The sequence below is a fragment of the Neopsephotus bourkii genome, unplaced genomic scaffold (genome assembly GCF_033783945.1).
Source record: "Neopsephotus bourkii isolate Nb327-2 ecotype Australia unplaced genomic scaffold, CSIRO-AGI_Nbou_v1 NB_354, whole genome shotgun sequence".
NCBI lineage: Eukaryota > Metazoa > Chordata > Aves > Psittaciformes > Psittacidae > Neopsephotus > Neopsephotus bourkii.
Window position 1 is genome coordinate 525,184 of NW_026900860.1, and position 12,644 is coordinate 537,827.

General features: G+C 46.5%; 1 long non-coding RNA gene across 2 annotated transcripts; it reads left to right on the forward strand.

Moving 5' to 3' along the window:
• The first annotated feature begins 1,298 nt into the window (after window positions 1-1,298).
• On the forward strand, window positions 1,299-11,261 carry LOC133209624 (uncharacterized). 2 transcript variants are annotated; one of them, XR_009724702.1, is made up of 3 exons: window positions 1,299-1,737; window positions 2,552-2,642; window positions 9,679-10,610. It is a non-coding gene; the product is annotated as an uncharacterized LOC133209624 (long non-coding RNA). The 2 variants fall into 2 exon arrangements; XR_009724704.1 differs by lacking the exon at window positions 1,299-1,737 and adding an exon at window positions 11,176-11,261 and having other exon boundaries at window positions 2,252-2,642; window positions 9,679-9,854.
• The last annotated feature ends 1,383 nt before the right edge of the window (window positions 11,262-12,644 follow it).

Consider the following 12,644-nt stretch of genomic DNA (forward strand, 5'->3'; position numbering starts at 1 on the left):
CAAGGCCAGGTTGGACACAGGGGCTTGGAGCAAGCTGCTCCAGTGGAAGGGGTCCCTGTCCATGGCAGGGGTTGGAGCTGGATGAGCTTTAAGGTCCCTTCCAACCCAGCCCAAACACAGCTGTGATTCTATGATCCTGTGTTAGCAAATACAACATTTATCTGTTTCTTTACCTGACAGCATGCTGCCCAGCCAACTTCTTCACAGCAATGCACTGATGATGAGGAACTGCTCTTGAAGAAAGAGATCTCAAATGAAATCCTGTTCAAGTTGGCATAGGTACTATACTTTCAAGGGGGGTGATGATGAAGGGGTCTCTTAAGAATCCTTTTTTGTTGATGGTTCAACAGAATCTCAGGGTACTGAAAACAAATCCTGTATTCTTTTAGTTGCTGAAATGCCAGTGTGAGAGCTCTGCCTGCCATCAGGCCAGCAGCTTTCCAGGCACCAGCTGCTAACGTGCCATAGTGCTGAAACACGAACAGCTTTGGGGAGTTCAAACCCCAGGGTCAAAATAAACTGGGATTAAGATGTTAAACAAGATTTCTTTCTATTCAGCATCTCCTGCCTCTCAGGAAATCCTACTAATAGATGACCAAGAGAAAGACACACTTGTCTCTATAGGAAGATTGTTCTTCCAGCTAATGACAGCGTGTTGTAACAGTTCCTTTTTTTCACCAGGAAAACCTAATCAGGATAATAGGGTTGTTATGTTCTGTTGCTCCTGTCAAAGACGACAAAAAGGCAGTTTTTCTCTTTTCTTCCCCCTGGCAATGTGTTCATAAGGCAGGAGCCAGCCTGCTGCTGTATTAGAGTGGAAGAGGGAGGGAAAGGTGACTTGGGGACAGTCTGGCTCCAGCACTGGGGAGCTGCTCTGGTAAGGAGGCTGTTAGTTTTGCAGCAGTCATTGGGAGACATGGGATGAATCACGTGAAGGAGAAATGGGAGCATTCCTGTTAAGGACAGCAGAGTTAACAGTTCCCTTCCAGCTGTGCTGTCACAGGCTGTGGGGTTTCTCAGCTCCATGTTAGTCGTGCTCCCCTGGCCTCAGCCCATGGAGTTACCCCAGGGTTTGGGGTTGGTTTGGCCTTGGTGTGTCTGATGAGGCAGTTTGCTTTGCAGGGGTAGGGGCATCAGAAACCCATCCACAAAAGCCTGTGTGCGTGTACAGAGAGTCTGTGCAAAAGGGAGAGGGGCGAGAACATCCTCCGAGGGATGCTGGGTGACCACTGATCCCATAGAGAACGTGAAGGTGCTGCTGGTACACAGACAGGCACCCACACTGGCTGAGTTGTGCCATGCAGCAGCCCAGGACAAAGCCTGACTGCAAAACACTGCATGGAGTTTACAGCGTGTATTACTGTAGCCAGCTCTTGTCCTGGTCAACAGGATGCTTCTGCCCACACTAGATCCAAGACATAGTGCAGTCCCTGTGGCTTTAAATTTCATGTTCCATGCTGAGCCTGACAGTAAAGGGTAATTAATTAGCACAGGGCTGGTTACACTTTAATTAAGCATTAGCTTCAGCTGTGCTTGGGGGATTGCTTGTTGTACCGGCTGTACTGTGAGTTGGGCTGAGACCACCAGCTCTGGGATGCATAAACAGCTCACAGGCACGAGCTGGTCATGGGAACCACTTAGCTGAGATGCTGAATGGCCACAGCATTGAGTGGTACTCAAGAGATAAACATTTCATTATGTGCAAGAGATGCAGTAAAGGACATGAGCAAGATCAAGGTGAGATATGGAGAAATAACAAGGCACAGGACAAAAATAGGATGGTAACTGTGGAGTGGTTGAAGCATAATGACGCCAGGTTTAGCAAGGTCTCTGATCAGCCCTTCCTTTATGCTCTGACAATAGGGGAGTCTGGTGGCAGGGGCCGTAACTAAAAAACCATTGGCAGTGCCTTGTTACTACTAGCTAAGGAGCAGCAATCTCTATGGTATATGCTTCTAGGTGCCAGGTTTGAAAAGCCCTCGTTGGCATTTAACTAATAGTAAAGAATGAATATTTAGATTTAATAATGCATACTTGTTTTAATCAAAGCAGGAAAAGGTGAATCAGTTTTGTACTAAGTTGTGAGCATAATCATCAAATGGATAAATGGGAACCAGTTAATACAATTTATTTGGACTTCCACAGGGTCTTTGAGAAGTTCCTTCACTGGGGGCTTCTAAAGTTAGTGTTTGGTGTGGCTGGAAGGATTATAGCACCTCATCGGAGCCAAAGGCTCTAAGTAACTTCAGTGCCATCTCCTCTGACCGTCTTTATAGCACAAACTCTTACATTTCCCTCTCCAATATTCCTGCGTGTTGGTGCGGGCACTTCCCCCTCTGCATCAGCCTCATCACGTAATTAGCACTCCTTTGGAAAAGGAGGTGGGAAAGCACTGGGAGCACATCTGGCTGTGCAGCTCTTCTGGGGCTGGGTCAGCATGGTGGGGCAAAAGCAGAGTAAGACAGTATGAGTGAAGCAGATGTGTGAGAGGCAAATGGCATGAAGTAGCTTTCACACAAGCAGAGCCCTGAAATGCTGCTTTTTCTGCCAGACACAATCAGGTATCTTCTCCCTGCTGCTGACTTCTGCTTAAGAGAGGAAACCAGTGAAAGGCCTCTCTCTAGGAGCATGTGAGACCTGAGGTGAGTGATGAAGGAAGGCTCAGAGGGGACCTTATCGCTCTCTACTGCTGCCTGACAGGAGGATGGAGTGAGATGAGATCAGTCTGCTAAGGCAGAGAAGGGAAGAGCATCAGGAATCTCAACAGCCTGTAGGAGACTGAGTGTTTTCCCAGTATTGTATTTTACAAAGGTTCTTGACACATGGGAAACCCATTCAGTAGTTATCAGAGCAGCATTGGTGGTCACAGTATCTGGAAAGCTGTATCCTTAAACTCCTGGCCTTACCTGGTAATTTGCTGATTTTTGGTCTTCAGTGAGCAGAATGCTCCCACCTTCCATTTGCAAGGGGTGAGGAGGTGCCAGGACTTTTCAACAGGGTATGGAGCATCCAATAGATCACTTTATCAGGCAAAGTTTAGAGCACTCAGACCCCAAGAAGAGGTTTTTGTCTCAACTCACCTTCTGCATGAATCCTTCAGATGCTTGTGCACATATATAAATGAAACATGAACAAGGCTGCCAGCTCATAGCAACAGAACAGTGACATATTTGGGGTAACTTGCTTCAACGTCGTTAGCTCCATCAACTTTTTGAGTTCTTGGGTAGAAGGGCTCATTGAAGGCATATATTCAGTCTCTCTGTGTGGTTTCCCTCCCCAGCTACTGCAACTGGGAAGCTCTGGGGTACCCGCTTTCTCTTATATGGTGGTGTGTAAGCTACCCCTGCCACAGGAAGGGGTAGACAGCAGAGGTGCCTCTGGTGCATTGATGGTGTTCCTAGTCTCAGTGTGGACAGGGAGGAGGTGGTCAGTAATGGTATCTTGCTCCTCCCATGGTGAGTGGGCATCTTACTGCATCCGTTCTCATGCAGTAATCCAGGTCTCATCCGTTAAGAAGTTATCATAGAGTCCCAGCCTGGTTTAGGTTGGAAGGGACCTTACAGCTCCTCCAGCTCCAACCCCTGCCACAGGCAGGGACACCTTCCACGAGGGCAGCTTGCTCCAAGCTCCTGTGTCCAACCTGGCCTTGAGCACTGCCTGTGTTATACTTCAGGAAGTGAGGAAACCACCTCAATGGCGAGGTGAAAGTCAGAATCTGCATCAGCTCTTGGGGATGTTCTGCTGCCGGCAGAGTGCTTGGCCTGGGCATCTCCTTGTGCTCCCCCCCATCCCAGCACATGGGCACGCTCCCAGTGGACCTGTCAAGTGTGGATCCTGCTCATGCTGCGAGGCAATTGATGCAATTTGTGCTGCTTGGCTGAGGAAGAGCTCGGGATGAGCCACGGAGCCATCTGCTCCTCCAGCTGACATCCGCCTGTCAAGAGCAGCTTTGCTGGGAGAGAAGCATCTTGCTGTCACTAAGGAAAGGTCAAGAAAGGGGGGGCTGCGAGGTTCCTCCCTATTTCCACCATCTTTAAATCAGTCTCTTCCTTTCACGTTCTCCTGTGTCTCAGGCTCTGTGTCCTGGCCTCTGGTCAGCATCTTGGGAGCAGGGAAACGGCTGCACTGAACACCTCGCTTCTCACATGCTCTTGGGAGAGGGAGGCGCTCAGGGTTTGAGTTCCCCGCTCTTCCCTTGATCTGTTCATCTGTCAATGCTGCCTTCTTAAGCTGAGGAGTTTAAGAGATGGTCTGCCTTGAAACGGGCTCTGGTGAGGGTTTTCGAATGGTCTTTAGGAGGGTTTGTTAGCAACTGCTGGACAAAGGCCTCTGCTTTTCACATATGCAAAGGAGAAGCAGCTTCAGGGTCTTTAAAGGGCAGGATTTGAATTAAAGATGTTGTCAACAAATAGGAAAAATGGCCCAGCAGGTAGAAAAAACAAAGGAGTTTGACTAGAAGAAGATCAAGCTCTTGGTCCTGGAATAATCAAATGCGTACTATAAAGCAGTAAAATATGCTGCTTAACAAACAAGATCTGCAAAGCCACATCACGGTGGTATTGTGGAGCCCGGATTAAACAGGAGTCCACAGCGTGATGATACTGATAAAAGGAGAAAGAATTCAGAGTTCTTTACCTTCCTAGGAGTGTAATCCTCAGGACTTTTGAAGTAATCCATCCCACCTACTGCAAACCATCAGACCTTGTCTGGCCTGGAGTATCCATCTAATGTGGGACACTGCATTCAGAGCAGCTGTGGGACAGTCAGTCCAGAGGAGCCTGGGGAACAAGAGAGGGCACTGAAAGGGGAAACCTTGCTGCAGAGAGCAGGAACACCTGCTCTTTAGGGGGACAGGGTCCACAATGAGGAAATGAAGGTTCAAAACCAGCAGGAATATTTGAATGGAGAGGGTATGAAGGCACAGGAACCAGTTGCCCAGGGAGGTGAGGTTGAGTCCCAGGGAAGGCCACTCTTAGGTGCTCATCAAGCCACTGACCTGTGGGGTTGCCTCATCGGTGTTTCCCAAGGGAATACCACCTCATGTCATTGGACTTCCCTGTCTCTAGTAAAGAACAGGCACTTCTAGCAGAACAGCTGTTTGTTGGCCAAGTGAACCAGGATTCTTCCTTTCCTGTAGAAAGTGTTTGTGCTAAATGGGCAATAATGTAGCCCATTTTATGCCCCATTATCCCATATAGCAGAAGAAAGCGAACAAGTACCTTAAGCGAATAGACATAACAGAATGATTTATTCTGAATGCAGAATTTATGTTCATCAAGGCCTGTGCTGTCATTTCCCTTCATATGCTGAGAATTGCAGCCAAACCAAGTACCATGGCTCAGCTCTGCTTTGTGCTCATTTAATTTGTTCGTAATTAATATGTCCTACATCCTGCAAACCCAAGCAATAGCATCTGAGAGCCTTTTTTTTCCCCTCTCAGTAGTCAGTAAACAGGCATCTGGCTGAGATGAGCTTGGCATTGTTTAACCAATAGACAGTTGTGTTTTATGGGATTGTGGCACACTGGGCTAAATTCCAGTCTCACTGGAAATCCCTGGTCCTGCTCCAAGGAATCCAGGATATGGACAACAGAGACGCTGGGGCCCAGTGTTTTCATTCTCCCATATGGAGACAGGCTGAGAACATTGGGGCTGTTCAGCCTGGAGAAGAGAAGCTGCGTGGAGACCTCAGAGCAGCTTCCAGTGTCTGAAGGGGGCTACAAGGATGCTGGAGAGGGACTCTTCATCAGGGACTGCAGCCATAGGACAAGGGGTGATGGGTTCAGACTGAAACAGGGCAAGTTCAGGTTAGATCTAAGGCAGAAGCTCTTCCCTGTGAGGGTGCTGAGGCACTGGCACAGGGTGCCCAGAGAAGCTGTGGCTGCCCCATCCCTGGCAGTGCTCAAGGCCAGGTTGGACACGGGGGCTTGGAGCAAACTGCTCCAGTGGAAGGTGTCCCTGCCCGTGGCAGGGGTTGGGACTGGAGGAGCTTTAAGGTCCTTTTTAACCCAAACCAGTCTGGGATTCTCTGGTTCTGGTGAGTGGATCAATCCATGCCCTGTTGACAGCTCTTCAGTGGTACAGGGGACATTGCTCTAAGCTGTTGGCTGTTCTGGCGGGTGAAGTGTGGACTGAGGTGCTCCGTGCCAGGCTGTGAGACAGGAGGGCATGAAGGAGCAACTCAACATCTAGTTGCTAGCCTGCTAACACATATATTACCTTACAGATATTGAGTTTCTAAAAGCTGTTTCTAAATAGCACCCGAAGACAGCGTGGCTGCATCTGCATTTGGTACTTCTATTGCACATGCAGTCCTTGTACCTGTTTGGAGAGCTGGTTGGGGTTCCTTAACCCGCAGTGCTTGATTAGGAAATGGTGAAGATGCTGCACTCCCAACTTGAGCAATTTAAGATGAAGTTTCACAGATGTCCATTGGCCTGGCTTTGGCTGGGATAGTTTTCTGCCCAGTAGCTGGTGCACTGCTGTGGTTTTGGCTCTAGTCTGAGAATAACACTGAGAATTCACTGATGGTTTAGTTGTTGCTAAGTGCTGCCTGGTCTAAATCAAGGACTTTTCAGTCTCTCCTGCGAGTGAGGAGGGTTTATGCTTCGTTTTGTCTGTTTGAGGTAAACATCCCCCTATAACCTATACTTCCCAAACAACCTTTCCAAATCCTTTTGGGGATAAGGAACCGGAGCTGCCTCAGTCCCCCTGCTGCTGCTTCCCACGCTCCCCCAGGTGACAGAAACGTTTCGTTACAAGGAACGCTGGATTCCAAAGCTTCCTATTTGCATTCAGAGCCATTAATGAACCTATTTCAGTATTGGAAAAGGAAATGGAAATCATCTGTTTCCCCAGAGGAAGGCCGAGGGAGAGGCAGGGATGTTTTGGACATCTCACAGCTCCTCGTGCTTTCTGGGGTTCATGACTTTGGAGTGTGAACGTGGTGCTGGTTCCTTGCCAGCTAAAGATTCTGTATGTTAGAGGAACATATTTCTGTGAGGGCAGATGGTGCTCGCTTGATAGTCAGAATAATACATGAACAGCCGAGGAGATGTGGGTTGATTAAATAATTAGCATACTGTGACATTCTATTGCTTCACTGTAACTTAAAGCTAGGTCAAAATATGGGGCTGGATTACACCTCCCTCCTTCCTTTCTTTCTTCTGGTTGCTTTTATGTTCACTCCAAAGGGAAGTTCGAACGGGAATTCAATCCTCTCGGCCTGGCATGTTCTGGAATAAAAGTCATAATAGAAAGGAAATGAAATTTTGCTAACAGAATTGAAGTTGCCAGGCAACCCCTTGTAGCCAGTGTGGCATCTGCTCAAGCAGTTATTGCTTACTGCATGGCACACGTCAGGGTTGAGACCAAAACAGATGATGTCAGGAAGCCAGGGCAATGAGGACTAGCAGGACTGCAGGCTGGTTTTCAGTCACTCTGGCCATCTGAGTAGCTCTTTGCCTTCACAGCTTGTTCATGTGGCCACCAGCGATGTAATCAGTTCCTCCTATCAATTCCACTGCTTCCTGTCCCCCTGCTCTGTGTGTTGCAATAACAATTCCAGGCAGTTTGCTGTCAACCGAGGGAGAAACAGAGAAAACATGCTTCTCTCAGCAAGGAGATCATTGTTTACTAACCAAATACAACCCATCGGGTTACTCATCCTCCTCTCAAAATCCTGTTATCTCTTCTGGGGTTTAGGGGACTTTCTGTGAATAAAAACAAGAGAACTTGTCCCACTTAGAAATCATTATCCTGTAAAGCATCGCTGCTGATTCAAAAGAGCGCGTTGGCTGCTATGTAAGCACAGGCCAGGGTGCAGGGGAGAAGTTGCCATGGTACCTTGCAGGCTCAGTGTCTGAGGCTTCAGATGTGTTGTACCTCACTAGGAATGCAAAGGAAAGACATGAAAGAAGTTATCTGCTGCTCTGTGTTAGTGCTCTCTCCAGAGCAGTCTTCTGGATGTTCCCAGTGCTGCCGTTCTAGTGTCTTACAATGTCCAGGAGGAGTCCCACAAAGCTGGTAAATCCCATTCTCTTGTTTCGGTATGAAATGAATGCTTCCCTGCTGCTGGCACTGCTGAGGGTGAGGATTGGAAGTTTATGTTTGGGAGCAGTCATGGCAAAATTGACAGGGGGAGGCAGCTCCTGGCCACTGCTAAGGTGGCTGATGCTGGGAAGGAGGAGCAGTGATGCTTCTGGAGCAGCTTGAGAGGATGCATGTTCTCACTACTGCATCTGTCTAAAGGTGCTGAGGCGCTGGCACAGGGTGCCCAGAGAAGCTGTGGCTGCCCCATCCCTGGCAGTGCTCAAGGCCAGGTTGGACACAGGGGCTTGGAGCAAGCTGCTCTAGTGTGAGGTGTCCCTGCCCATGGCAGGGGGTTGGAACTGGATGATCTTAAGGCCCATTTCAACCTAAATTGTTCTATGATTCTGTGATTTCAGAACTGGACCGGTTGAGCTACAGGATTCATTTTCTCCTTATCGTAATGGAAGGAAGAAGTCAAATTGCATTCAGAATCCTCAGCAAGAACAGATACACCTTTTCATCTAGTTACTAACATCTACAGCTGTCATCAGAGGGGTTGTTTGAAAATACAGCAAATTCTTCTTCCTTCTTCACCTCTGGAAGGCTTGAAAGTGCCAGGTATAAAGCAGTCACTAGCTAGAAAACATTAAGAGAAACTATCAGGTTCATACCAGGGTGCTTAGATGCAGGTAGTGAAGAGGACAAGCTGTGAGTAAAAAGCAGATGATTTGTAAGAGTACAGTTGGAAAAGTACGTTTATGGCATTAAGCTGTGAATCTGAAGGTCTGGGAGGGCTGTGGATACTCAAATTCAGTTGAAAGCCAGTGGGAGCAGTGGCATGATAAGCATGCTACTGCAGCTGGGGATGCTCATTGCAGTTTGCATCAAAACCCTAACTGAGAGAGACTCTGTGATCTCATTCTCTTCATTTTGCTTCATCACTTAACTACGTTCTTACAACAAAAGTGAGGGATCATCACATTAGTGGGATGTGAGAGTGGGTTAGGACTGAACATCAGCACTTGGTTTGAGAGCCCCCTGAGACATGCAATAATGCAGTTATTGTATGTTATTGACGTGTGGATCGTAGTCCACATAGGTAAAATAGCAGTGGCACAGAGGGGGTTTGGTCATGCACCACGTGTCATTCAGTAAACCTTGTCGGTTATGCTCCTGCACCTGAAGGTTTTAATCTGAGGAAAGAACCAAAGGATGAGATTGATTAAAAAGCTCACAAAGAGACCATCACTGATACATCCATAGTGATTTCTGTCTGGTCTCCATTTCCTTCTAACTACTAATCAAGTAAGTCTGTTTGATTGGAAACCTGATCTTGAGATTTATTTCCCAGTGGCAAAAATCCTGATTCAAATAACCCATAAACCACCCCCTACCCGAGCTCACCCATTTGCCTTACAACAAAAGCATCTTTTTAAGGCTTTGATGCCTCTTTCTCATGCTTCACACCAATTATAGTGAAAAAGAGTTTATTCTCCTTTATTGTATCTGCATATAGTTTGTTTTTCCCTATTAGTTTACAAAACTCCTGTTCAGCCACTGCAAGAGTTCCTTGTTTCATAACCTCTTTTCTTCTTTCCATTAGCTATTTGAATTCTGAAGCAGAGGTTGCTACCAGCTCTACCAGCAGTGCCAATAAAACCTGCTAAAAGCCCCAAGAGAATGTTTAAGGTTGCATTCTGGATTTTAGCATCCATCTTCTGGTTTACTGAGAAGGTAAAAGATGTGCAGGAAGCATATGGCTGATGTACTGCTCTGCAAGATGCTGTGACTAGAAGCGCTGAAACACGAGACGCTGACTCAAAGGTGAATTTATACATACCCCATTATATTTGTTTGGGTTGGTTCCAAGTGGTGGTGGAATGAATTTGAAAAGCTGCTTTTTCTCTCTGCAGGAAAGCACAAAAACATCCAAACCCCATCTTCAACTTCTTGCCTTCCTTTGGCGTTGGCAAGTACTCAATTTTTCCAGTTAGAAATAGAAAACTTCCTGGTGCTGTAATTTGTGCAGCACAGAACTCTTGCTATGCAGGGAAATATTCAGCTTCCTCTCTGAACTTGCCCATGGGTTTCATGACAAGAGGAGCAGTTTGAATGTGCTGGTGCTCCCATCCTGCTGGACACCCCACCGGATAGCTATGGGAAGCTTGCAAGCATAAATCTAACTCTCCCTAGCTGTTTGCCAGCAGTGTGCAGGTCTAGACTGCCTGAATAATTCAGAGAGGTTCTAAGTTACTCTCACTGCAAATGGCCTTGAAAAGGAAAGCAAGTGGTTGGTTTGGTGGGGCCCCAGAATGTCCCAGCTGTGTCCCTGAGCGTGTCTCCACTCCCTTCCTCTCTGCCAGCAGGGGAACACAAGGCTTCCTTTGCACGTTTCTGCTCAATTTTGTGTTCTGTTAGCAAGGAGAGGTTTATTTCAGTCTCTCAGAGGAGGTCACTGATGCCCAGAGGAAGGACACTGTCCTTTGAGGCTGTACTGGACTTATTGCATTAACCCTGTGTCCCTCTGGAAAACTCGCTTGAAGAAAGCCAGCAGCAGGTCAGGTCCCTCGTCACAGTTGTACTTGGGGTTTGCATTGCTCTTTCAAGCCTTTAGAGCTCCCGTTTTTCTGTTTGTGCATTTAATTGCTCATGTGCTACACATCCAGTTCTGGACGTATAAATTGAGTTTAAAAGTGTTTGGATATATAAATTGAGGTGTAATGTTATGAGATTATTAGTGATACCATCAATGCAGTCCTACTCAGTGTTGTACATTTATTGTCTGCAAACATGAAACCCTTTTCCTACAGGGGTCTGAGGATTCATGTGGGGTTTTTAGACCCTGTGCGTTTGAGCTTGATACAAACGCTGTGCTGGTGCCAAACTGCTGTTTGTACTTGCAGAATGTGGTTGAAGGAGACCCACTGAGGTTTTAGGGCTTGGCACCATGTGAAGTGAAATTGTAGGTCAATCATATACTGTACTTATTTCATGGCAGCAGCTTCAAAATGAAGTAGATAGATAGCAGTAAAAGCTTTCAGTTAATAAATCCCCATCGATCAAACAAGTTGGCCTTGGTTTAGTTCTCATCATGGTAATGAGTTATAACAATTGTTAATGACCAATCCTCTTGATTTTCAAACAGCCAGAAGAGCAAACACGGCTCCTGCATGAACGCATCCCCTCCAGAACACCTGCAGCTTCCTGTGTTCTGCATGTTTGAAAACAACCAGGCTTCCCATCTCAGAGTGGGCTGATTCCAAGAGCATGGATTTCAACCGTTAGCACCTAAAGGTGACGGAAAAAACCTCCATGTATGGACAGGTTAGTGTGATACAAGTCTTTGGAATTCGGTATATTTGCAGGATACTTTGGGATATTGCAAACTGATCCAGGTTTTTAAGACAATTGTTCCCCCAAATCAATACTGGGTTATTATGTTAAGACTTGTTTATGTTTTGCTCTCTGCAAAGTATTTACTGAGGATCTTTTCAGCCTGGGAACGTTCTGTCATTAATGTTATCCTCAATGATAAGCTGTCACAAGGTACTGGAGTGAAAGACAGCATAATAAACAGCCCATGGCATGTGCTGGAGCACAGCCATCCATTAATGCCTCCACATATACAAACACCTTCAGTAACACTGGTGGTTTTATTACCTGGGAGGAGAGCTCAGGCACAAATGCTGATATAGATGTAAAGAAACAGGAAACTAAGTGTCTTTAGTCACCGGTTCTTTCATAGGATAAACCAGCAGTTTATTGGAGCCAGCAGGATCTCCTCAGGATCTCCCCTCCACCAATTCTTTTATTGATCAGTTCTCTCTCTGCTTTTAATACGTAACTTGGATTAAGAACTCCAGGATAAGATAAAAGGGGGGAAAGTTGCAAGGAAAGAGAGGAATTTAGAGCGAAAAATCCTTATCTTGTGCATAAAGGATATGATGCAGCTCTGCAGGAACGCATCCTCTGGTTTTCTGGTTTGTGTTTTAGACCTCATGAGCTGCATGGTGTTTGGAGGCAGTACGTAATTGATAAGGTATAATAGTGACTCAATACATTTCTGGCACCCTTTGCATACGGTTGGTAACTGAGCTAAAGTGTTTAGCCAAGAGGTGACAAGAGAATTGGTACCTTTCACCCCAAGCCCCACAAAAGCTGGGAATTCCATTTCCAAGTCTTATTTCCACGTGTCTGGGGAAGACTCAATCACTCTGAGCAGCACACAGACAAAAGAGCTTTCCAAAGAGACCTGTATATAAGTACATAAAGCAATGCTGTCTGCTCAAGTGGAAGATCAATTTCTAATTCAATACAAAGGCTTTATCTTAAATAAATACTCCAATTGCAATCATCCCAGCCCCTGGGAATGATCAGTGGCCTCTGGGGATCACGTTGACACCTATGTTCCCTGTATTAAAAAGTGGCTTAAATCCAGGACCGTGCTTGCAACAAGTAATGTAAAAGAAAGCCTTTCATACCAGAGTGTAAAGGAGGGTCAGATTCAGGGGTGAATAACTACATTATCCTGGGGGAACTGTAGGGATTCTTTTGGTTATTTGGTGCAATTTAATTACAAGACAGGCTGTGTAGAATAACATGGCAGGGCCTATC